Genomic DNA, 24,196 nt, shown 5'->3' with positions numbered 1-24,196 from the left:
TCATAGGATGTAGATGAGTCTTTGAAGCAACACATTCCTGAATGTGCCTATAGATTCTGTATATTTCTTATCTATTGGCCTTTCTCTGACCACAGAACAATACTGAACTTAGCTTTTCTCAACTGGGAAGTGGGATTACTGTCCTTTTAGCACTTTTGTGATGATTAAAGACAATTATCCTACCACAGTGTAGGCCAACTTCAATTTAAAAAGCATACTAAGAATTTGGTCAGATAAAAATGTTTTTATTGGCTTTTCCCTTGACTTTTAGGTGTATTTTATTTGTTGTTTTGTTTGTTTTTGCCAGCAATCTCAGATGTGGCTATCTGTTGGTTTATTGTTCTCTTATGAAAAAAAAAATACCATTGATGACCAAAATCAACTAACATTTTTTTAATCATGTTCTTTGTGTGATATTCTACAGTTCCCTTGTTTATCTTGTCCCTACTTCTTGTGCCCAGATCAAAATGCATGCTTAATTTGTAAAGTCAAGAGAAAATTCCTTTGGAGGAGGAAACCCCGTAAAAGACTGTCCTGTGCCATTCACACTTCACCTACCACAGGCATGTGACTGCTACTCAGCCCTTGGCTCTGCATTGAACAAGTTATGCATCTGCTTAAGTAAACTGTACTAGTAGCAATCAAAGGCTTAGAGATTGCTTATATTTTTCCACCATGAGATATATTCTAAATTACAGACATCATGGAGCTACAGCTGACAAAAACCCAGTATCTTGTTATTCAAATAGCTTTAAACTCATTGTTACTGTAGCCCATGATAAACACTGCAGGTGATTAGATTAAGGTTAACCTATCTGGGTGGCATTTTAGACAAGTTCAAAAATTTCCCTCTACTAGGAAGGACATACATGAAAAATGTCCACAGAAGTTAGCCCTGAACGTTAGCACTGGGGGGAGGGGGAGTGATTTCTTGTTTATTTTCTATGATGAATACATAGTTTATAATTAAGAAAAATTTCCCTTTGTATCTTTATGCCCCGAGTTTTCAGAAACAGTATCTTTGATATTTTGGCCAGCACCCACTCCGTTTTTTTTCCTTTTGCTTTTTTTTTTTTTTTTAAAGCCAATGTGACTTTCAAGACATAAGGAAAGATGGAAAAACTCTGGTTTGCTGAGTCAGCATGATGAGTAGAATTAAACTGAACATCTCAAGTCAGGCTCACTACTTATTATGACCTTGAACAATTGCCTCTCTCTGAGTTACCCTCCATGTTCACATCCCTTAGAGAGTTGGATTCTATAAACTTAAGACCCCCTTCTGTTTGTTAAACTCAATGATGATAAGTGATCTAAGCTTCATCAGGTTTCATATGTAAGGAAAAGGAAATTGGTTAAATCAGAAAAGAGATTATGTAATAACTACAATATATAATGTCTACACTAACTGAATTATGGATAGAGAATGGTGGGTCTAGAGCCAAAGGCATTTGGTCTGAGTCATGTCTGACCCCAGAGAGCAGAATTGTTGAGATCAGTGATGGATCACAGAGTGTAATTAGGAGACTCTTGACTTTCTCTTCATACAAATGCAATGTCAGCTCAGTGTCTATGGTTCAACTTCTGAGGCACAAGAAGAATAGCAACTCAGAGTTTAATGAACTACTAATTGCCATTACATCAACTATCATACTGATTTACCTAGGGAGCCAAGGGCAGCCAAACAAAGATTTTTAGAGTGTTTTAGCACTGAAGCCCATGGACTATGTCTCCCAGCGGGACATACAGCATTGGGAGACTTTCTACTAAGTAGCTAAAACATCGTTTCCTTTATGTCTTTCTCCTCCTCTCCCTCTTATCCTCCTCCTTCTTCTCTTTCTTCAGTCTAAGTAATCTTCCTTCTTGGACTGGAGTTGTGAGAATGAGTAGGATAGTAAGGCTTAGGAAGATCAATAAGATGTAGAGTTAACTTTTTATTAGTTGAGGCATACCATGACTGATTCCATATTTTGTCTATTATGAATAGTATTGCTATAAACAAGCATGTGTATGTTTGTTTTTTATTCTTTTGTATATATGTCCCGGATTGGGATCATACAAGGTAGTTCTATCTGCAAGTTTTTAAGGAACCTCCATACTGACTTCCACAGTGGTGATATTAATTTACATTCCCAACAATGGTGTTATAAAAAGATCTCCTTTTCACCATATCCTCACTAGCATCTGTTATTATTTGTTTTGTAGACCTTAATAAAATGAATGACAAGAAAAGAAATGAATGACTGGATTGTAAATAAGTTCTTTTGGGGGGACTAGGTACCACCAGTGGGAAAGGAAAGAAGGCTAAGGAAGAGTATAAAGGAGGCATAAACATGGGTGAAATATGATATACACATGTATGAAAATGTAACCGTGGAACTTTTTTAAGACAGGAGGAGGAGATGAGAGGAGTGAACAGGGTGATTTGTATTGGGCTACAATATATTTATATATGAAATCACCACAATGAAACCCCTTTGTGCAACTAACAAGCAAAATTGAAATTAATTTTAAATAGAATCAGAGGATAATGGCAGGTTTCCACCTACTTCCTCTGCACATTTTTTTTCAATCCTTCTCCCTATATAATTTCTTCAACATAGGCATCTTGACATAACTGTACCTCCTTGGTACCCCAACAAGAGGAGCTATAAATTCAGACAGCTCATTCGAGGAGTTATTTTCATCCTTGTAGTTGGCTTAGAATTTATTGAGCAAAAACCAGGGGGAGGGACATCTAATACTACCTTAATCATAAAGATTGGGTCTTCTGTCACAGGTTTACCCGTGAGGACGGGTTTGCTGAATGAAGAGATCAAACTCCGACAGGCTCACTTTACAAGATCTGTGTCGAAGATTGCTTTCCTTTACTATTACATGCTATTTTTACCTCCACTGCCCTGAGATATTTTGAGTTTGTGTTTCTATTGCTACTGACATAAAAAGTTATATCAGTAGCAAGAAATGAAAGGTGAAAAAGAGCCAGGGATTCGTATTACTCCATTTGTGAGTAACAATAAAGCTGTCTTCCAGCTCAGCATGTGGAGTTCAGCTAAAGTCCGGGGATTAGCTCAGTCCGACTGGTGTGGGAGCAGCATGTTCAAAGGCTTTGTAGGACCGTGGAGTGCCACGCTGCCAGGATGAGAAAGAACAACTCCAAGATAGGACTCACCAGACTTCCTCCTCCCTTTCCCTCTCCTTCTCTCTTTCTCCCCCCCCCTTTCCTCCCTTCCCTCTCCCCTTTCCTAGCTCCCTCTCTCCCTCTTTGTCTTTTTCTCTTCTCCATCTTCTCTCTCCTTCTTTCCCCACTTCCCTCCCCTTACTGTATGGTCGTGCTACCCTGTTTCAAGTTTTCTCAGGCACTGAGCATTTGTGTCTTCTCTCCTTTGTCTCATAACACTCCCCACAAAAACAGCTTTGGAGAGAGCAGGGCACAAGAATTGTCCTCCAGAGTTCCAGAGAGCAGCTTGCTTAGATTCCTCAGCTTGCTGCTAACAGCTGTGTGACCTTAGGCAGCTAAATGGACCTTCTTTACTGCTGCTTCTTCCTCAGTCAGACTGGGGTAGTAAGAGGGCCAATGCATGCACACCCCCTAGAATAGAAGAGCACAATAAAGGCACTGGAAATAGAGCCATTTTCATCCATCAATACTGGGGTTCAAGTATTTCTTCAACTTCCATAGCTGTTTTATTGGTGATACTTTCCCACCTCCCCCTGCTACCACTGTTGTTTTGTTTTTCTTATCATAGATGGCGCACCTGCCCCTCAGTCAGCCCCTCCCTCTTCCAGGCAGCAATCCTGTAGTCCACATCTACAGGGCCCCCAGGAGGCCAGTGGGAAGGTTCAGAAAGAGAAAAATGAGATGGCCCTTAGCCTCCATCAAGAGATGGCATGGCTTTCAGGAAGGAGCAATACTGAACGCAGCACTCCCTTGTCCAAGTTCTCCATACCATTCCTTTGGCCCCTGATTCACAGCCTGGGTTCTATTTGCTCTGTGCCCACGCATCTTCCTTCCCCCCTCTTCCTCTACCCTCCACTCCCCAGCATGATTCCCCTAAACATTGCAATTGAACCTCCTACAGTGAGTCCCTGTGCAGGTTAGCTCTCCTAGTATTACTCCAGGATGAATGTGTCATTCACTTCCTGTGAGTAAGTTTTTTGTGTGTTTTTTTTCCTCTTAGAGATTTTGCAACTTTTAAGTGAATACACACGCGCAGTCAATTAGGGAATCTGTATGAACATGCAGATCTATAGATCTCTGAATGAAAACCTCCAGAGAATTATTGCTCTGTAGATCTGACCTGGGATCCAGAAATCTGCAAAATTAGTAAGAGCCCCCGGGGGATTGTAAGAACCACAGAAATACCATGATCTCTAGAGTGTTTTACTTTGGGCTGTCATGCATTTAATTCAACCTGATTTGAATTTGTTTCACTAATTCCCCCCGCCCCCCGCATTTGCCTGGGATTCTCATTCAGAGCTCAACATTCTTGGATAGTTTTTTACTTGTTGCAGTTAGCCACCTTTTACCTATCTGAGTCATTAATATTTCTGTCTTACAGATGACCCGAGCTGTGTACCCAGAGCTGGTCTTTGCCTCGGGTCATTGCTGAGGTCATTCCAATTGTACACCTTCAGGATGCTCTTCACATCCTGTGCTTCTTACTGTCCTGCAGAGTGAGAAACCACCGCTTACTGCTTCATATTAAGAGGATATAAATGGATAAGCTAACTTTAAATTAAAGACAACACAATTGAAATTAAGTTTGAAATATCAGGAGAGGAAATGACTGATTTTAACTAGCTAAAAACCCTAAGCAGACATGAATTTTGTAAACAGTGTGATGATTTGTTTTCAGACATCCTTCATTCTCTTCTCTCTCTTCTTGCTCTTCCCTCTCTTCTGTTTATCTTCTATCCTTCTTCGTCAGAAGTGGGAACTAAAATGGAATTTATAAAATAGAAAGCACTTGAGATTAGTATAATCACTGCAATAAGAAACAAAGACTTGGTTTAATTTTTTCTAAATAGAATTTTTTTGTCTTAGTGATTTATTGTAGTACTTTGTGAAGAATTCTGAAATATCCATGTTATGGACATTTTTTAATTAAAAATTGTGTGAAAGTTTAATACATATAGGACAGAAACCAAAATGAAGAACTCAGAACTCACAACCAATTTTCTCAAATAAGCCCATTCCCAATGTAAAAGATTCCCTAATATAATTGTGATCCTTCTAGCTTCATCTAGTGTATGTTATAAATACAGATAAATAAAGTAATAACTGACCAGAAAAAGTTTCCATAGGCATTAGTACTCTTATATTGCATATTAGTTTAACCCAGAAGGCATTTATTAAACATATGTTCTGTCAAAAGTGTACAACCTTGGACATTGCACTCAAATAATAGTCTAGGTATTTGCTTGTGTAAGCTAATACAGAAGCTATATATTGCCATTCAATATGTACTTGGGGAGAACATTTTGGGTCTCAAGAATTAAGTTTATGCCAGACCAGTAGCTCACAACTACAATTATACCTACTCATGAGGCTGAGATATAAAGATCAAATTTTGAAGCCAGCCCACTCACATTAATCCAAGACACTCTTTTCACCAATTTACCAATAAAAACAGAAGTAGAGCTGTGGCTCAAGTGGTAGAGCACCAACCTTGAGCAGAAAAGCTAAGCAAGAATGGAGGCACTGAGTTGAAGCCCTAGTGGGCTTGACCCCTGGCAGGTACCTGGTGATACTCACAGAGGGGGAAATAAAGTTTGTAAACCAGAGAATTATTGGAAGAGTGTGTCCTGGACTCATTTATGTTTCTACAAACTCTTAGTAACTGCCTGACAACAGGCAATTTACAGCCCATTCAGTTCCCCATTTGTAAGAAAAAGGGTAATTAAATAACATAACATCCTACCTTAAGTATGATGAGAATTAATAAAGCAATAGGCCTAAAGCACTAAGTAGAATTCTAGTATTCTTGTCACTATTGTTAATAGCCACTACAAGGTGTCATTATTGTGCCATGTAAGAGTCAGACAACTAGAGAACTCCATATACACCCTCAGGCTGCAAAGCTTGAAAGGAATTCCCTACAACCTGGACAATGCATTAAGGAGCTGGACAGCTCCAAGTTATAAACCTCATACAAGGAGACTGCATGCAAGCTGAAAGGGAGAAAGGATTTGTAAGTGAACCTAATCACTTCTTTCTTGCTTGTCAAGAATTGAGGTTCTTGCCGATTATTTCAAAATGAGGTCACGATTCAGCCTATACAGGAAGCACATATATTTAGTGTTGGATCATATAGTTTAAAAATACAAGTTATACTTCTTTTCACAATACTTAATTATGGCCATTACTATTGTTTTTAAGTCTTACTTTGTAAGGCAGATACTAGCAGGGAAAGGAACATAAAATTAAGCCAAATCTTCCCCTTCCATTTAGCCATTCTGGTTAAAATTATCTGGGGGTAAATGGTTGTATACCTTAATAAAGTATGAAGCCAATATTTACTTGAAGTTAGGAAATAAAATTACTTCTAAAATTTTCCCTTTGTGTTTTTGGTTCCTATTACTGAGGTTATCCACCTTGAGGTGATTTTGTTTGTTTGCTTGGTCATGAAGACAATATAGATTTTGCTTTAATTGTGTAAATTAGGAAATAATCATTTCAATCAGAGCTGATCCTGAAGAAAAGCAGAACATACAAGAGAAAATGCCAGGTATTATGAAAGAGGTAAGTATAAAAGGAGTTAGAATTCATTCATTTTATCCTTTTGTTTTCTACCTATGTGTCTATCAGCTATCTATTTATCTGTCTATCCATCTATATATCTGCCTGCCTGTTTGTCTGTGTGTCTTGTAAACCGAGGGCCTTATGCATATTAGATGAGCACTCCACCTATTGAACTAAACCCCTAATCCTTCTGTTTTTCTTGCTTTTGAGGTAGGATGTCCTTTAAAAAAAAATCTCTCTTGGTTGTGTATAAGACAGATGAGAACTCAAAAGTAACAAAAGGCTAGCATGAATGAGAAGCCGGCAAAAAATGAGTTAAGTATTTAGATGTCTATTGAAAGGAAGAGTGACCATGTATAGGAGATACTGCAGAGGATTGGTGGGGTACAGTGCCATCGATCGTAACCAGAAAGTTTCCACCAGTGGAAAGCAGGCCTCAAGCTCTGTTAAGATGGTGAAATTGGATAGCTAGGGATGTCTGAGTGGCAACACAGAGCCTTCTGACCCTGGAAACTTTTATCTACGACCATAGTAATACTTTCCACTAAAACTCTGGGACACACTAGCTGGCAAACATATAAAAATGTACAAAGTAGAATTTCCTAGGAACTGCAGAATGTAAGATCATTATAGATAGGGATTTTATAATTGGTGTGATAGAAGGGCCTTATGTTTGGCAACATATGCTTTGAAAACCACTAGACCTTGTCTTATATGATGCGGGGCCCGGGGGGGGGGGTGACCCCCAACCCTTGCTCTTCAAACCTCAATTCCTTTATTTAAAAATAGAAATAATAGCCAGGTGCGGGTGGCTCACACCTGTAATCCTAGTTTCTCAGGAGTCTGAGATGAAGATGGTGATTTGAAACCAGCCCTGACAGAAAGTCCTCGTGAGACTCTTATCTCCAATTAACCACACAAAAATTGGAAGTGGAGCTGTGGTTCAAAGATGGTGGAGTGCCAGCCTTGAGCAAAAGAGGTCAGGGACAGTGCACAGGCCTTGAGTTCAAGCCTCATGACTGACAAAAATAATAATAAAAATAATAAATTTTAGGGATTATTTGGCTGAATCAGCCAAGTTATATTTAATGTAATATAAAAATTAATATTCTGTAAGGGCCCAGGGCAATACATGACAAAATAAGTATTAAATAATGACCTAGTTGTTATTTATGATGATAATAATGGAGCCTAATGAGTGTGGGGGGTCATTAGACTCTGCTGTGGCTGAGAAACTCCTGAAATCTTGGACTTTGCCAGAGCCCCCACATTCCCGGGTCTCCAAGTACGTTCCTGTTCTCAGTTTAGCCTTTTTATCAGGCAGGATTCGCAAACTCCCTGATTAGGGTGGCTTGTAGGCACCAGGCCCCTGAAAGAATTCGACTTTGTCCAGTATTGAGAAAATGTTCGTGAAACAGTCAATAAATAAGTCATATACTGTAGACTTTGAGTTACTTGAGGAAAAAACATACAAACAAAATAAACAATTGCCCAGGGGTTCACAAAAAAAAAGAAAAAAGAAAGGAAAGAAAAGAAATTCTGGATGCATAATGTGAACTGGGTTTGGTTTAGTATTTGGACAAAGAAATCCCTGCTCTGAACTGAGCAGAGATAAGCGCCTTGACTTGCACTAGATTAAGAGACCTGCTTTGGTGAGAACAAACCACGTCTGGGCGCTCCCTGAGTGCCGCCACATTTAGATTTAAGATTAACTGCAGCCGCATGGTAGAGCGGCTGTTTGTTTTATGAAACAATCGCTAATGACATTAAACAGACGGAGCCCCTTCCAACATGATTGTTCATTTGCGATAAACTGAGAGAAGCCCACAAGAGATTGAAAATGAAAACTCAGAAGTGCTTCATTTCCAAGCTCTTACAATATTCTATTGGAGATGACAATTAATGGAAGTGAATGGGAATCTAATTCAGAGCACATTTAGACCCAAGGAGGGGAGATATGGCAGCAGAGACTCAATATGAATTTGCTTGCTTTTATATTTATATTGGGGAATTGAATAATCCTACTTTTGTGACAGCTTATCCAAAGATTTTCTCTTTCTGTTTTCTTCCTTCCTTCCTCCATCCTTCCTTTCATTTTTCCTCCCTCCTCTTTTCCTCCCTTGCTTCCTCTTCCCTTTTTCCTCCCCTCCCTCCTTACCTCTTTTTCTTCCTCTCTTCCTTTCTTCCTTCCTCTCTCCTTCCTTCTCTTCTTTTCTCCCTCCTTTCTTTTCAATACTATTTGTGTTCTTTTTCCTCCTGTCCTAAAATCCCTGGCTGTCAGAGGCTAGCACTAAGCATTAGCTGTATTAAAGAGTCTGTTTATTAATTAGGCATTAGACATTTACTTTTCAATATACATGTAGCCTGGCTTGATTCATGTATACTTATTTAAAATTAAGAGAGGAGGACAATGTGCAGAACTGGGTACAAAGACCTATGGCTCTGAAGTCTTTAATTGCAAATTCAGATAAGGATTAGACAGGATTGTATCTCTCTAGACCAAAGGCATTTGCTAATACCTGAGATGGAAAGGTTAGAGATTCTGTATTTACTAATTCATGCTTTTGCCTTTGCATTTTTATTGATCTTTAATATTTTGGTGGCAAACAAGACAATATGGCCCAGCATTGAGCATAGATGTGAGTGAAATTTCAAACAAACGTCACTTACATTTTCATTATTTCAGTCTAGCTAAAACTGAAATAGTGTTTATTAAAAAAAAATTGTCAAAGGCCATGTTGCAGCATTAAGCTTTTGTTTTATACACAAAGAAATATATTAATGAAAAGTGTTTTAAGTGCTTATTATGGAGATGGTTTGTTTTGAAACATAGGCCTTTCCCTGGCAGTTTTACACTTCACTGTGTACCATGAAAGACATTGTAAGTAGAGGTTGTCAGTCTCCCGTCAGAAGTAGAGTACTGCTGGGGAATGGAGCCATTTAGGATGTCACTCATGCAGGACTAATCTAGAGTAGATATCTTATAAATAACCAGTAATGAAAAAAAAAACACAAAAAACACACAAAAAAACAAATCATTCCATTCCCCACCCAAGCAGAGAGAATTACTACTTAAGAAAAAGAAATCTTGATAATAAAGATTTACAATATTAGTGAATGGTTTGGAGCAAAATATTACAGTGAGTAGTAATGACAACTTTTGTATAGACATCCAGGGAGCTGTTGGAATTTCCCTAATGAAGAGGAAGGGCATAGCTCATAGAACTGCATCTCTGGTTCTGGTTAGAGACAATGTATACCCCAGAGATCTATCAGTAACAATAAATGGGTTCATGAGTTCTAATACATGTGCTTCCCTATGTACTCCAAAGATGTGCATGTCTGTGTGTGTGTGTCTGTGCTTGCATGCATGTGTGCCTGCTTGCAGTTGGGCTTGAAACCTGGGCCTTGTGTTCTCCTTTTTTTTTTTTTACTCAAAGATGGACATGTAAGCCACACACAGTTCCACTTTCAGATGTTTGCTGGTTAATTGGAGGTCAAAGTCTCTTTACTTCCTAGGTTGGCTGTGTAGCAAGATCATCATCAGATCTCAGCCTCCTGATTGCAGGTGTGAGCCACCAGTGCCTGGCTCCCAATGGTAGTTTTAAAAATTTATAATAGTGAACATTCTTAGCATAAAAATTATGTAATTGAAGTGAATTGAGTGCTATAATGTGGCAATCAAGAGTATTCTTTTTCTAGTTTTATGCAATTTTAATTGTCATTGTTTCAGTCTTTAGGCTTTTTGAAATAAACACTGGCTTTGTTAGATCCTTCTAAGTGCTTTGAATATTGTGCTCCTCTACCCTGTCTCTGGTCTGGTTCTTGAACTAGAAAGAGCTTTTCCTCCTCCCAAGGAAGGAAGAAAAGACTTCTCTAGACTTGTTCAGAAAAATGTGGATGTCCAAGAGAGGAAGAAAACTGGTTTTCTTGGTTTCTAATACATTTAAATTCCTCTTGCTAAACTTCCTATTGTGCCCAAAGTGTGAAAATATGCAGAGAAATTACTAGTTAAAAAAATCTCAGTTCCTCAGGATTTATGATTCTTTCATTCTAGAACCAATAATTAGCAGAGCTTTTGAGTCTCCACCTAGCATATCACTGAAAAATCCTATGATACAGAGAGAAGGTGCCTAATATTTAATATTTTTCCCCAGTGGTTCAGTTTTGATGGGATTGGAGGTGGGTGGAAGAGCAAAATCAATGTTATTGGAAGTCTGAGCTTTCCATTTGCTTGTATCTGTTTCCACACTGCCTGTAAATTAGATAGAGAAGATGCTATCTACGTTTTCTTTTTCAGATGAGAAAATTAAAGTACTCAGGCTGCCCTTAGATCTGACAGCGGGAAGCTAGCAAGGTCCGTCAGAGTATAGGGAATACACATTGCTTAGAGATGCAAACCACTTAGAGGATGTGGGGGTAAGTCAAGCTTAGGTTTTTAGTAACATATGATGGATAAGGGCTGGACTTCATCTTTAGATTGGTAATTTGAGGGTCTGGTCATCCATGGAGAAAACACCCCTTCTTTGGAATTAGCAGATGCAGAAGAAGTTGAAAAGCTCTTCAACATTATATGTTAGAAAATAAATCCTTGGTGGAAGTGGCGCTGTCGCTCAAGCGGTAGAGCACTAGCCTTGAGCTGAAGAGCTGAGGGACAGCGCCCCGAGTTCAAGCCCCATGACCGACCAAAAACAGAAAAAAAGAAAAAAGAAAATAAATCTTTGGTGTAAAATTGCATGCTGTTCTTTGGTGCTTCTGTCATTGAGGAAAGAAGTTTCAGTTCTTTAAGCATCCACTGAGTTGGGTGTGGTGTGTTGGTACACCTGTAATTCCAGCACCCAGGAGGCTGTTTGAAGTCAACCTGGACTATATAGCAAGATGCTAAACTATTTTCCCACAATAAAACAAATCCCACTTTAAAACATCTACTGTCTGTCTGTTCTGACCAAGTCTGAATATCTGTATACTAGACAATCTACAGAATTTAGCGATAGGGTATAGGGAATTGAATGTATGTGATGAGTTCAATGTCATTCTGGTATGTGGAGGAGATCAACTGGGGTCTAAATAAGTAAAATGGGCTTTATTTTCTCCAATACTACATATCTCATGTTGAATATAACTCTTACATGTGCATATATAATTAATAATATAGTATACACACATATACTGCATGTGATGATTCATGCCTATAATCTCAGCACTTGGGAGGCTGTGGAAAAGAACTGAGGTTTAGATCAGCCTGGACTATGAGGTAAGATAGTTGCAGTCTGGTGTGAATAGCTAGCAGCTGTAATTCTGGGTACTGGGAAGGCCGAGATCAGGAGAACCTCAGTTGCAGCTGTATTCCCTTCAGTCTGCTACTTTTCAGGAGGTCTAGTCACATGTTAGCAACGTTGACATTCCTGTCTTCATCTTGGAAGCTTTGTTGAAGTGATGGGTGGATGCCCTCCCCAAAGTTCTCCTGTGGAACACTGACCTACCTTGATTGACATGTGACACAAATGGCCACCCGTGAGCTCTTCTCTTTTGCATGGCTCAAATTCACTTAGAGGCTGATGCATACTATTTCATTGAGGATTGAAATATGTTTCTAGATGGAGCATTGAAATCTAATGATTTTCTTTGAATAATCATAGCAATAACTTAGGCCTAATTCATTGTCCAGTACAGGATTCTTACATTTTTATTTACCTATTCTTTTAGTTTGCCGGCACTGGGGCTTGAACTCAGGACTTGAGTGCCATCCCTTAGCCTTTTCTTTTGCTCAACACTGGCTCTCTACCACTTGAGACACAGCTCTACTTCTAGATTTGTTTTTGCCGCTGAATTGGTGATAAGAGCCTTGAAGATTTTTCTGCCTAGGCTGAGTCTAAACCAAAATCTTCTGAGCTAAAGTTCCTGAGTGTAGTGAATGGTAAACCTGATCTAAACAGCAGAAGAAAAGATGTCCCTCCCCTAACATACTGAAAGATAAAATTTGACCATCAGCTTTTGTGAAGCATTTGAGAGGTGAAGACTCCATAATTTCTTGGAAATTCTGATGTAGTACTCACATAGGGCTTGGGAGTAAAGCCTTTCTATTATTTTGTATGTGAACCCCAAGACAGGACTGCCATGTGGGAGCTCATTGAAAAGGGTTCTGAGGGAAGGTGTGATTTCCCCACAATCCCAGGCCTCCTGAAGAAAGGCCGGGCCAAGGTCATGTTCTTTCTTGTTCTTCTGCTTCAAGATATTTGAAAAGCAGGATTTTTTCTTCTTCTTTCTCTTTTCAAATGTCTAGCCACTTCCCATTAAATTACTTTTATTTAAAGCTCTAATAGTTTAGCAAGAAAAAAAAAAACAACTGGTAGTAAAATCTGCATGGTGTTTGACTCAAGGCATGCAAACCACAGTGGTAGGATAACCAAAAGCCAGGCATAGGAGCTAGCAGCCTGTGGTCATGCCTGAGCAGGTCCAGGAAGCCCAGCTTTATGTTGCATGTAAGATCTAGTGCCTGGTTTTATTCCTACCAGAAAGAGGAGAGACAATGCTGACAATGTCCACACCTACTGCCCCACCCCCACCCTCTGGTGATACTTGAAATCTGAATTGCTTGGAATCTGAATCTGATATGAAGTCAGAATATGCACTCTTTAATGCTCCCAGATAATCTTTGCTTTTAGCTGGGAGTATATGTTTGCTTTGAGATTATATTTTAATAAATTATTATGTGTTACATGAATAGGATTTGTATGTGTGTGTGTGTGTGTGTGTGTGTGTGTGTGTGTGTGTGTGTGTCCAATCTTGGGGCTTGAACTCAGAGCCTGGGTGCTGTCCCTGAACAATTTTGCTCAAGGCTAGCCTTCTACCACTTGACCACAGCCTCTAGCTTTTTTTTTTTTTTGGTAGTTAATTGTAGATAAGAGTCTCATAGACTTTTGTGCCCAGCTTGGCTTCAAATCAAGATTCTCAGATCTCAGCCTCCTCAGTAGTTAAGCAAAATATATTTTTTAATGTTTTTACATATAATGTATGTATGTGAATTTTTCTGTCACTTCACAACTATAAGATATGTACAATACCCAATGTATCCATGAGATTAATTAATATTTACTATCATTGGTGTGAATTAAAAATAAACTTTAAAAATTTTAAAACAAAACATAGACTTGAAAATACTTATAAGCATTGATAATATTACTTTGTTGAATCCTATACTGACCATTTTATACTTTACTTTTGGAAAGGAGGTACCAATAATATAGTTAGTAGGGACTTTAAAGATAGCTTTCGATGAGTTTCTTTAAAAGTGTGACATTACAGACTATGACAAAGTTTCTGAATATTAATTAAAAACATCTAATTAAAGTGTCACATCTTTTCAAAAAGAGATGAATATCCCTCTAAAAATATTAGTGTACAGTTTTAAATGGTAGTATAAGAATAATTGAAATGTGTGCATATACAGAGTCTCTAATTAGTGGTGTGTGTGTGTCTTCCTGATTGACTATGTGGTCTTTTGTCTTCGTTTACCATTTGGCCACACTAATTGGTAATATCTGTAGGTTCTGCAGACAGTGAAGTTAAATATATTATTTTGATTAATGAAAATGAGTCATTATCCTGGCTTAAATTTAGCTCTGCTTCCAAATCTTGCTAGTCTTTAATTCGATAAATTTTAATCCTGAGGCATTAAAAGCAACTATGAAGTAAGAAGGCAGCAAATGCTTCTCATTGGACCAATTCTGTGTTGTGCATGCTAGCTATTTTGTTCTTTTAATCTTCCCAACCATCTAGTGAAGTAGTGTCTATTATAAACCAGTTTAATAAGAGTGGGTCATGATGCCTGATGCCTATAATCCTAGCTTCTCAGGAGGCAGAAATCTGAAGATCTCAATTGGAAACCAGCCTGAGTAGAAAAATCCCAGACTCATAGCTTCAACTAACCAGCAAAAAGCTAGAAGTAGATGTGTGGCTTAAGTATTAGAGTACAAAAAACCAAGCCAGAGTGTGAGGCCCAGTACTGGGAGATTCTATCTATTTCTGTCTCTGTCTCTCTCTCCCTTTGTCTCTGGCTCTGTCTCTCTTCCTTTGTCTCTGGCTCTGTCTCTCTTCCTTTGTCTCTGGCTCTGTCTCTCTTTCTCTCTGTCTGTCTGTCTCTCTCCCTACAAAAAAATGCAAAATGAAGATCTGCGAGTAGAGCTCAGTTGGAGAGTGTTTGCTTGGTGAGCACGAGGCCCTGGTTTCAATTTTAATACACAGCCAAGAAAGCTTGGAATGAAAATCTCTCTCTCTCTCTCCTTTTTCTCTTCTCTCTTCTTTTTCTCTCCTAATCTATGGCTGAAGGTCCCTTGAAATAACCAAGCCACAGAGCAAAGATGATGGCCTTTATCATGTTGAGAGTGGACGGAGCAGATGGCGCAGCCCATTCTACATAATGACTCTCACTCTAGTGGTTTGTAATTTATGAAGTAGCCTTCTAATCAGAGGTGCTGTTGGCTGCCAGCGAGTTCAGCCACAGCATGGAACAGCTTCTTCCAAAAAGAAAAAAAAATCAACCTAATATTCTTCCCCAAATGTGCTGAACAGTTTAAAACACAACAAGGATTAAAAGGGACCATTCTGATGTTTATAGATACCCGAGGAAAGAGGCTCTCAGGGTAGCTTAGCTCGGGAGACCTTCCACCTTGGCTCTGTAAAGCAAGCAATAGGAAACTCTTTTAGGCATTTTGCAATGCATGTTCTGAAGGTCCACTCCTGGTGCTCAGGCCCTGATGCCTGGACAGGAAGGGTAAAAGAGAAAAGCTTCGTGGGAGTGCAGGGAAGATAAGCAGAGGAAGCTACGTGATGGAAAGGTTTTACACAGCTGGATGGAAGCAGAACCCTCCCCACCCCACTCTTTCCCACTCTGAATCATGGGCATTAAAAGCAGAAAGGGATCGCTCTTATTTCTAGAACCACCATTGTTTTAAAAATCAGAAGTATGAGCGAGGCCCCAGTGGCTCATGCCAGTAATCGTACCCACTCATGAGGCTGAGATCTGGGGATCTCAGCGGTTGGAAGCTACCCTGGGCAGGAAAGTCCATGTGACACTTTAACCAGCAAAAAGCTGTAAGTGGAGGTGTGACTCCAGTGGTAGAGTGCCATTATTGAATGAAAAAGCTCAGGAATAGCACCCAGGCCCCGAATTCAAGCTCTAGTACTAGTACACACACACACACACACACACACACACACACACACGTGCACACACACACACACACATGCAGAGTGAAAGTAGGGTAACTATGTGAATAATTCCATTACCTCTTCACATAATCCCTAAGATTTTGCCCCTTCATTTCTTTTGATGGAACTGGAATGCCTGTCATCCACAATCCCAGATCTTTTTCTAATCTGACAACAACCTTGCTAACCTGGCTCTAGCTGAAGTTGTAGTTTCCGGAGAACTTTTGCTTGATGCAGAGCTATATGCTGTCCCATTTTCTCTTAAGTGTGTAAGAAGACTAAGAATAACCCATCCACTTCTTGGTGTTGGGTACATTTTCAATCTGGCATGCCATAATTCCCAACTCCAGGGTGAGAAATAAATCTGTTTCTTTGAATAGCAATGAGAAAGATGGCTAAGCATTTTAAAAGGGTAGATGAAGAGAGAGGGTTATGGTGCTAAATGGAATTTTATGTTCTTATGAACTATTCTGTGTAAAATGATGGAGTGTTTTCTGATGAGGTGATTTTAGCTTTTATGGGGAGAAAATGGTTAAACACAGAGCACTTCCCTTAAGTATTTCGTACAAATGTTTAGTAGAAACAGTTCACATCGTTAGAGGTTTGTATTCTTTTTAAGCTATTTGTTTTGCAAAGACCTATATCACCGTATGTTGATCCATGCAATTTATTCATTTGTGCCATTGGTTAAACCTAGACTGTAGGTTATTAAGACTTAGATATTTCTTACAGGGTCCTAATCTATGAAGCTTTCAGTCTTTTAAGCTGAGGTCCTCATAGCAGCATGATCTTGAAATGCAGGGCTTCTATATGGAGTTAGGAAGAAGAGCAAAGAAGGTAAGGAGAAAACCTAGGAGATATTTAAAAAAAAAAAAAAGATCACGAAATGTTACTAACAACTCTTTAAAGCAGTGCTTTGAAAACTGGAAGTAGACTATAGACTAATAGAGAATAAAGGCAGCTTTCTCTGGAGAAGGGAGAATGTCTACAGCACAAGGCCGGCAGCACCAAGAGGTAAACTAGCTGGAAGGCCAGCCTAAGCACAAGAGTGGTTCTATGCTCTCTGCAGTGATGTCTGCCAGCTTAGAAACATCAGCGCCCTCTGTTGTTCACTGGGGAACTGCAGGAAGCCTGGGAAGACAGGCCAGGCAGTTTTTGTCTTGTTAACTGGTTTCCTTAGCAAACTGTTACAGGCAATGGTAATGGAAGGAAAGGAGGGAGGGAGAGAGAGAAAGAGAGGGGAGAAAAAGGAGGAGGAAGGCAGGCAGGCAGGCAGGCAGGCAGGCAGGAAGGAAGGAAGGAAGGAAGGAAGGAAGGAAGGAAGGAAGGAAGGAAGGAAGGAAGGAAGGAGAAGGCAGCAGTCTTGTTATTTTTTGATTAGCTATATGTATTTACTTAAACACCATTGCTGAAACAGCTTACAAATGAAATATATTCAATGTTACTTTCTTCACTTAGCTAATTGAGTTGTTAATATAGGTAATGCTCTTGATAAGAAAATTACAAATTAAGTTTAGTAAGATTGAAGACAAGGTGAGCAGTGGGAAAGTTATGGGAACTTTTATCTGAATAAACTTCCATTGAGACTTGAAGTAACTTGGAAAAAGTTGGTATTACTATCCAGTTTTCTCATTCCCTTAATTTCCTTAATTTATACTATTCAGTAATGGCTGTTTTGTTGTTGTTGTTTTCATTCTATTGTCAATGTGGCGAATGCAACAGTTGGAAACTTTTATTAAAAAAAACTAAAATAAGATTTCAAAGAACATGGCTTGGCTATGTGTTTTACTAAATTAAAGATTACTGCAAGAATGACAACTTCATTCAAGCGGATCATTCAGAATTACATTAAACAGCTGCTGTTGTGCTGCTGAAGACAAGGGACGTTTTTTGATCTCCTCTGCAGCTCAGTGGGGAGGAGGGGGAGGGTGGAGGGGAGGAGGGGGAGGGTGGTGGGGTGCTCTCACAGGGTGCTCCCTGTGGGGGAGGGAGGCTGGGGATGAATGCATTGTACTCTGCAGCTCCTCCCTCTCCCTCTCCCTCCCCATGGGGCTTGTGGCCAAACACTGGGCTTTCTTAACAGTCAGTGTTCGGTCCGAGATCCAGGAAGTTCAGATGCAGCCAGGCAAATGCACAAGAGCTTAGCAGAAGCAGCTTTAACAGGTGCCATCAGTGTGGTCCTGGGGATCCTGAGAGACAGGATAAACAATGAAAAGGGGGGGAGGGAGGATGATCATTTCGTGTCACTCTATCCTGTGCCTGTGCACAGGATGACTCTGGTCCCTGAACAGCAGTTCACCACAGAGGCTGGTTAATTGGTCCTTAAGCGATGGCAGAATGCTGCAAAAGGCTGGTTCATCACAGGTCCTCCACAGATAAGATTTCCCCTGCCTACTTGCCAGGCCAGAGAGGGGGGTGGGCTGCGGTGAAGAGAGGGTACCTGTTAAAATCTCACAGGGATGGGTGAGTGATTTGCACTAAGCAGGTGCTGTGCTTTCTGTGTCAGAACCGGATCCCAGATGATAGCCATCGCAGACCATAACTATGGCCGCATGGGTTGCTGTCCTGCTCTGTTCCTGTCGGCTGTCGGCAAGGACAGGTGGTGGGCCCAGCATGCCACACTACAGTACCACGGCTGTGTGATTATTTCTTCTTTGCAAGGCTCTCACTCCACCCAATCCTGGATCTGCCTTTCCTGTCACATTCCGGGTCCACCCGCCAAAAATCAGAGCCCTTGGTTAAAGGGAGTTGGAGAAAGTTAGCTGACCTCACGCCATGCTGCCAGATCTTTTCACTTTACACCACTCATAAAGAATAGGAAATTGTGGATGGGCAAAAGGACCTGAAGTTATTCGTGTAGCTTGAGTTAATGCTAGCGAAAAACTTAATGGACCTTGTGTGTTTAGACAGAGCAAATAGCAAAAGGCATTTGAAGCATCTGCATTAATGTGGAAAATAGTCTGTAAATAGCTCTATTAATATTCAGACTCTTGGTTTGATGCTGATTGTGTGTGTGTGTGTGTGTGTGTGTGTGTGTGTATGAAGATGAAAGAGGAAAAGGAAGAGAGAGAGAATCCAAGCTATGTTTTAAGTCCTCTAATTTTTTGTTTGTTTGTTTTAGTCAATCATGGGGCTTGAACTCAGGGCCTGGGCACTGTTCCTAAGCTCTTTTGCTCAAGCTAGTATTCTATCACTTTGAGCCACAGCTCCACTTCCAGTTTTTGAGTGATTAACTAGATAAGAGGTAAGAGTCTCATGGGGGACTTTTCTGCTTGCGCTGGCTTTACTAAGATCCTTAGATTTCAGCCTCCTGAGTAGCTAGGATTATAGGTATGAGCCACCAGCACCTGGATCTCTCCAAAATTATTGACAAAGTGTTTGATTTTGTACTTGGTAGAACATAAGACTGTCTTGTAGGCAAAGAAACACATGAGGAAATGTTCATCATCCCTGGTGGTGAAGGAAATGCAAATAAAGACAACCCTGAGATACCACCTTACCCCAGTCAGAATGTCCCACATCCACAAATCAGCCAATGACAAATGCTGGAGGGGATGTGGAGAAAGAGGAACCCTATTACACTGCTGGTGGGAATGTACACTTATACAACCACTTTGGAAAGCAGTCTGGAGGGTCCTTAGAAAGCTAAAGATTGACCTCCCTTATGACCCAGTCATACCACTTCTAGGCATCTACCCTGAACAACAGGAACCAATATACAAGGACACGTGCACCTCCATGTTCATTGCAGCACTGTTCACAATAGCCAGGATATGAAACAACCTAGATGCCCCACCACAGATGAATGGATCCAAAAATTGTGGTATCTATACACAATGGAATATTATGCAGCCATTAGAAATGAGAAAATAATGGCATTTGCAGGGAAATGGATGGAGCTAGAAGGAATCATGCTGAGCGAGGTAAGCCAAGAACGAAGAGACAAACGGTACATGGTCTCCCTGATAAGTGGATGCTAAATCCAAAATGTTAGGTGATACGACAAAACTAACAGGACTTAAGAAACAAAGAACTCCCACTCATCTGGTTGAACCACTAAATATCCCCATGCTGCTGATCACATATATGGTATATAACATGTGAGCACTGTTATATATTACAGACTGTGATGACTGTGATAGACAATTTGTTCCAGGAAAGTTAGAATGAACTTGTGACTTTAAATGAGCATCATTATTCCACAATACTGTGAATTTCTGGAAATTATGTAATCTTTAATCACAATCAAAAAAAAAAGAACCTCAGGGAAGGGAGGAAGGGAGGGGATGGTAGGGGGAAAACAATGGAGGGGGTAACAATGTTCAAGAGGAAGTGTACTCATTACCTCACTCATGTAACTGTAACCCTCTGTATAGTATCTTTACAATAAAAAAAAAGACTGTCTTGTAATGTTTGCCTTATTCTGTCAATACTGGATAAAAAATTAGTGACCCAGTCAGCGTAGAGAAAGTGGGTATGCTTGTAACACAAAACATCCTTCTCTGTGCTGTCCAGATAATGTAGGTTCAGAAAGTACATGTGGTACTTATAAATTGTTGTGAGGAGAAATTGATCAAGGATGTACACTTACAAGTAAAATAGGAGTTCATTACTTATGATCAATTCTAGATTTACTCTCTGTCCCTCTCCGTCTCTCTGTCTCTGTGTCTCTCTCTATCTCCTTTCTTTTCCAGTGTTGAGTTTGAATTCAGAAACTCACATGTGCTGGGCGAGGTCTCTACCATGGAACTACTCCCCCAGCCCAAAGATTTATTTTCTAAACTATATTTGTAAATCAATAATCATATCCCAATATAAGCCTATTGAACAAATGCATTAAGTGTTTAAGAGTATTAACAGTATTCCAGCGGTATTAGTAGTCAAAGTTCACATTAGCAACATCATAGAACTAATCTTCATACAATCCCCTTTCTAGTTCAGTTACAGGAGATTGAAGCAAAATGGGATTAATAGAATAAGCATTATATGCCTCACAACCATGAATATTTATTGGATTCTACTCATTGATCATATTTTGGTCTCCTCAGCACTAACTAGTGTTCTGTACCAAAATGCCATTTTCACTGATTAATAATGTTTGGGGATTTGAATAGATTTTTTCTTTAAGCTAGTCTATTTCTCCCCTGGCAAAGACAATAGACAGAGGCTTAAGAAGAATGCATGATCTACCCAAGGCCACACCATTGTTTTATAGTAGAACCAGGATTCTGTACAGGCTCTCTCTCTATAAGTATTGTGGTTTTAGGTATTTATGGACTATTTGACAATGTATTACTATCTAGTTAGGAAGGAAGTGCAATCATTGAATCTCATATATCCAATCTAGGAAAATCAGAACCTGGGTTTCTGTGCATGTGGGAGGAGAAAGAGATTCAGCTCTTCTTTATACTATCATGAGGGTATAAAGGAGCTGGTATAAAGGCACAGGCTTGTATGGATAAATTGAAGACTAAGTACCTATAATAAAAGGTATGTTTAACACTGGCATATGTGCATGTGTATGTTGCTGGAGATTAAATCCAGAACCTCATGCATGCTAGGCAAGTACTACTGCTCTCCTCGATAACCCACACGCTAGCCCAAAATTGGCATCATTTTAATCATGTAGTGTTGCTGAAAGAATAAGGTAGAGAGTGAAGGTATAGCTGAGACACAGAGGAAGCCTGATGGAAGGAGGTAATTCCTCTAAATGTGTGTGTGCCCTTTGTGAATGCGTATCATCCCAACCCACATATCATCAACAACCAATGGAAACCCAACTCACCACCATTTATCTTGCAGATAGGTACAAGGACTAAATGAGATTATAGGTGTACAAGCATTTGGGATGCTGTAAAGTTACATATAAAGTTACAATAAGTTTTATCAATTCCCTTTATCGTGTTTTATGGGTTTTTCAAGGAAATATGCTTGCTAACTCAACCTAATATTTGAATATGTTGAAGAAAAACCCTTAGTTAAATTAGGCTGTTTTAAGAAAGCTATCCATTATTCAAGTAAACTGTGATATTATAAAATGATTAGCGTATGTGATAATGCTGGAGGGTGCACACACGCACACGCACATTAGTCTGCTTTTTGTTGGATGAGTCGATCGTTTGTAGAATTAGGGGCTAATATATTTACAAGTTGGCCACTATCTAAGATCTACAACTGGGGTATGAAAAAAGCCATGGGTATTTTTTATAATTGCTTCAGAAATTAGCTAGTCATGGCTATGTACATCAGTTATGTCTATTTATCAGGAACAGCAGGTATTGGATAAATGTGTAAAATGGCCAATTGTCACCTGTAGAGCTTAAATAAATGACATAATGTTCCAAGTGATACCTTTAAAAAAATGAATATATCTCATTTCCCCATACCTTCAGGTTTGATACAGTTGTTCTTCTATTCTTAGGCAAGAAAAACATGCTATGAAAATGAAGAACTTTAAGCAATGAATTCTTTTAAAGATTGGCTTTGATAACTTCTATAATTTGCAGGTATGTGAATTCCATCCTGTTTGAGATGTTAATCACTGTACATATAGAACTAATATTTTGCAGATTAGGGTATTTTGTATATAAGTATAAATGTTTTATCACAATTTCATTTTATTATTTATTTTTCTAGTACTGGGGATTAACTCAAGTCTTATGTTCTTGCTCAGTTTGCTTGCTCACTGCTGGAGTTGTTATTACTTGAAACAGGCATCCAGCCCAGCGTTTTGCTAGTTAATTAGACTTTATTGCCTGGGCTGGCTCAGATCTCCACATCTCAACATCCTGGGCTATGATTACACGTGTGAGCCACCAGCACCCAGACCTGTTTTTCTTTTATCACCCTAACTTGAGCCTGTTCTATTCTCCCCTATAAGAGAAGCAGCTTGGGGTGTGGCAAAGGAGTACATTTCTCTCTCCCCTAGTCCTGGGGTCCTAATTTTGGTGATATGGCTTACTGGTCACTTTCCTCAGATATCAATATTTGTGGTATATGTCTTTCTTTACATTTCCTCATAAAATGGGAATCACCAATTTCATAATATCTGATTAATACACACACATATGTATTACTGAGGTTATATTAGAGAACTTTACAAGGAAATTAAGCTGTTATTATTGAACTTGTTTGAGGTTAAACAGCATACTGCAAATCAACTGTGCCATGTAATTCTGGGGACAGCAGGTGCCCAGCAAATGTTTTCCATTGTTCTTTGCTACCTTAAGTACTTAAACCACATTCTATTTCTACCCATTTTCATAATAGAGTTAAATTGACTTCATGGTATCTGTCCTGAATCAGAAGGCTGAAAAATACATATAAGTCACCAGAAGATGATCTAAAAATAACAGCCACTGTTTATGAAGTACTTTTTTTTTTTTACTTTTTTTAAACTAAGAGCAGAGAGGTGGTTAAGTAACTTTCCTTAAGGACAAAGTTCTGCTGGATGCCGATAGCTCACACCTGTAATTCTAGCTACTGAGGAGGCTGAGATCTGAGGATCATGGTTCAAAGCCAGCCCAGGCAGAAAAGTCCATGAGACTCTTATCTCCAATTAACCACCAGAAAACTGGAAGTGGTGCTGTGGCTCAAGTGGTAGAGCGCTCGCCTTGAGCTGAAGAGCTCAGGGACAGCGCCCAAGCCCAGAGTTCAAGCCCCATGACCACCACCACCAACAACAACAACAAAGGACAAAGTTCTATTAAGGGATAAATCTGACATAGAACCTTACCCAGTCACCTACCTGGTAGGCTCCCCAGCCTGGCTGCTTAGCTGAAGTGAGGAAAAGTTGAGGGGAAGAATCCTCAGTCTTTAACTTAAGAGGGTAGAAGTTAAGAGCCTCACAGTATCAGGACCAGAGAAAAGGAATGAAAAAGGAAAAACAAAATTTAGAGCAGGAAAAAAATACAGGGTTACAAAACCTCAAAAGGACACCCTATAACCAAAAGGAAAAATGGAGACCCTAAGTTATAGCCAATATTTCATCAAGTCATTTACTGAGGAAGTTTAGACCTTTGTGTCTTCCCCCTTAGATTCTGTAGGCTTCATGCTATCGTAAATAGAGCAGAAACACAGGGAGTCAAAATTAAATCTGGCTCAAGGAACTACAGGAATATATATGTGTGTGTGTGTGTGTGTGTGTGTGTATATATATATATATATATATATATATATGCCTGCTTGCACCTGCAGAGCAAAGCAAATGGGTACTAGGGAAAATCTAGTCAAATGACATCATGA

The 24,196-nt window shown here is 39.5% G+C and overlaps 1 protein-coding gene across 1 annotated transcript in view; it reads left to right on the top strand.

The window, feature by feature from the left end:
• Positions 1 to 24,196, top strand: part of Esrrg (estrogen-related receptor gamma) — a 416,227-nt gene that overhangs the window by 159,652 nt on the left and 232,379 nt on the right. The window contains exon 2 of the mRNA XM_013015075.1: positions 22,374 to 22,458. The gene's annotated coding sequence lies outside the window, so the exon portion shown is untranslated. The remainder of the gene's footprint in view (positions 1 to 22,373; positions 22,459 to 24,196) is intronic.

Source organism: Dipodomys ordii, unplaced genomic scaffold (genome assembly GCF_000151885.1).
Source record: "Dipodomys ordii isolate 6190 unplaced genomic scaffold, Dord_2.0 Scaffold26, whole genome shotgun sequence".
NCBI classification, from domain to species: Eukaryota; Metazoa; Chordata; class Mammalia; order Rodentia; family Heteromyidae; genus Dipodomys; species Dipodomys ordii.
Note: the sequence above shows the minus strand (reverse complement) of the source record. Positions and strands in the feature narration are given on the sequence as shown.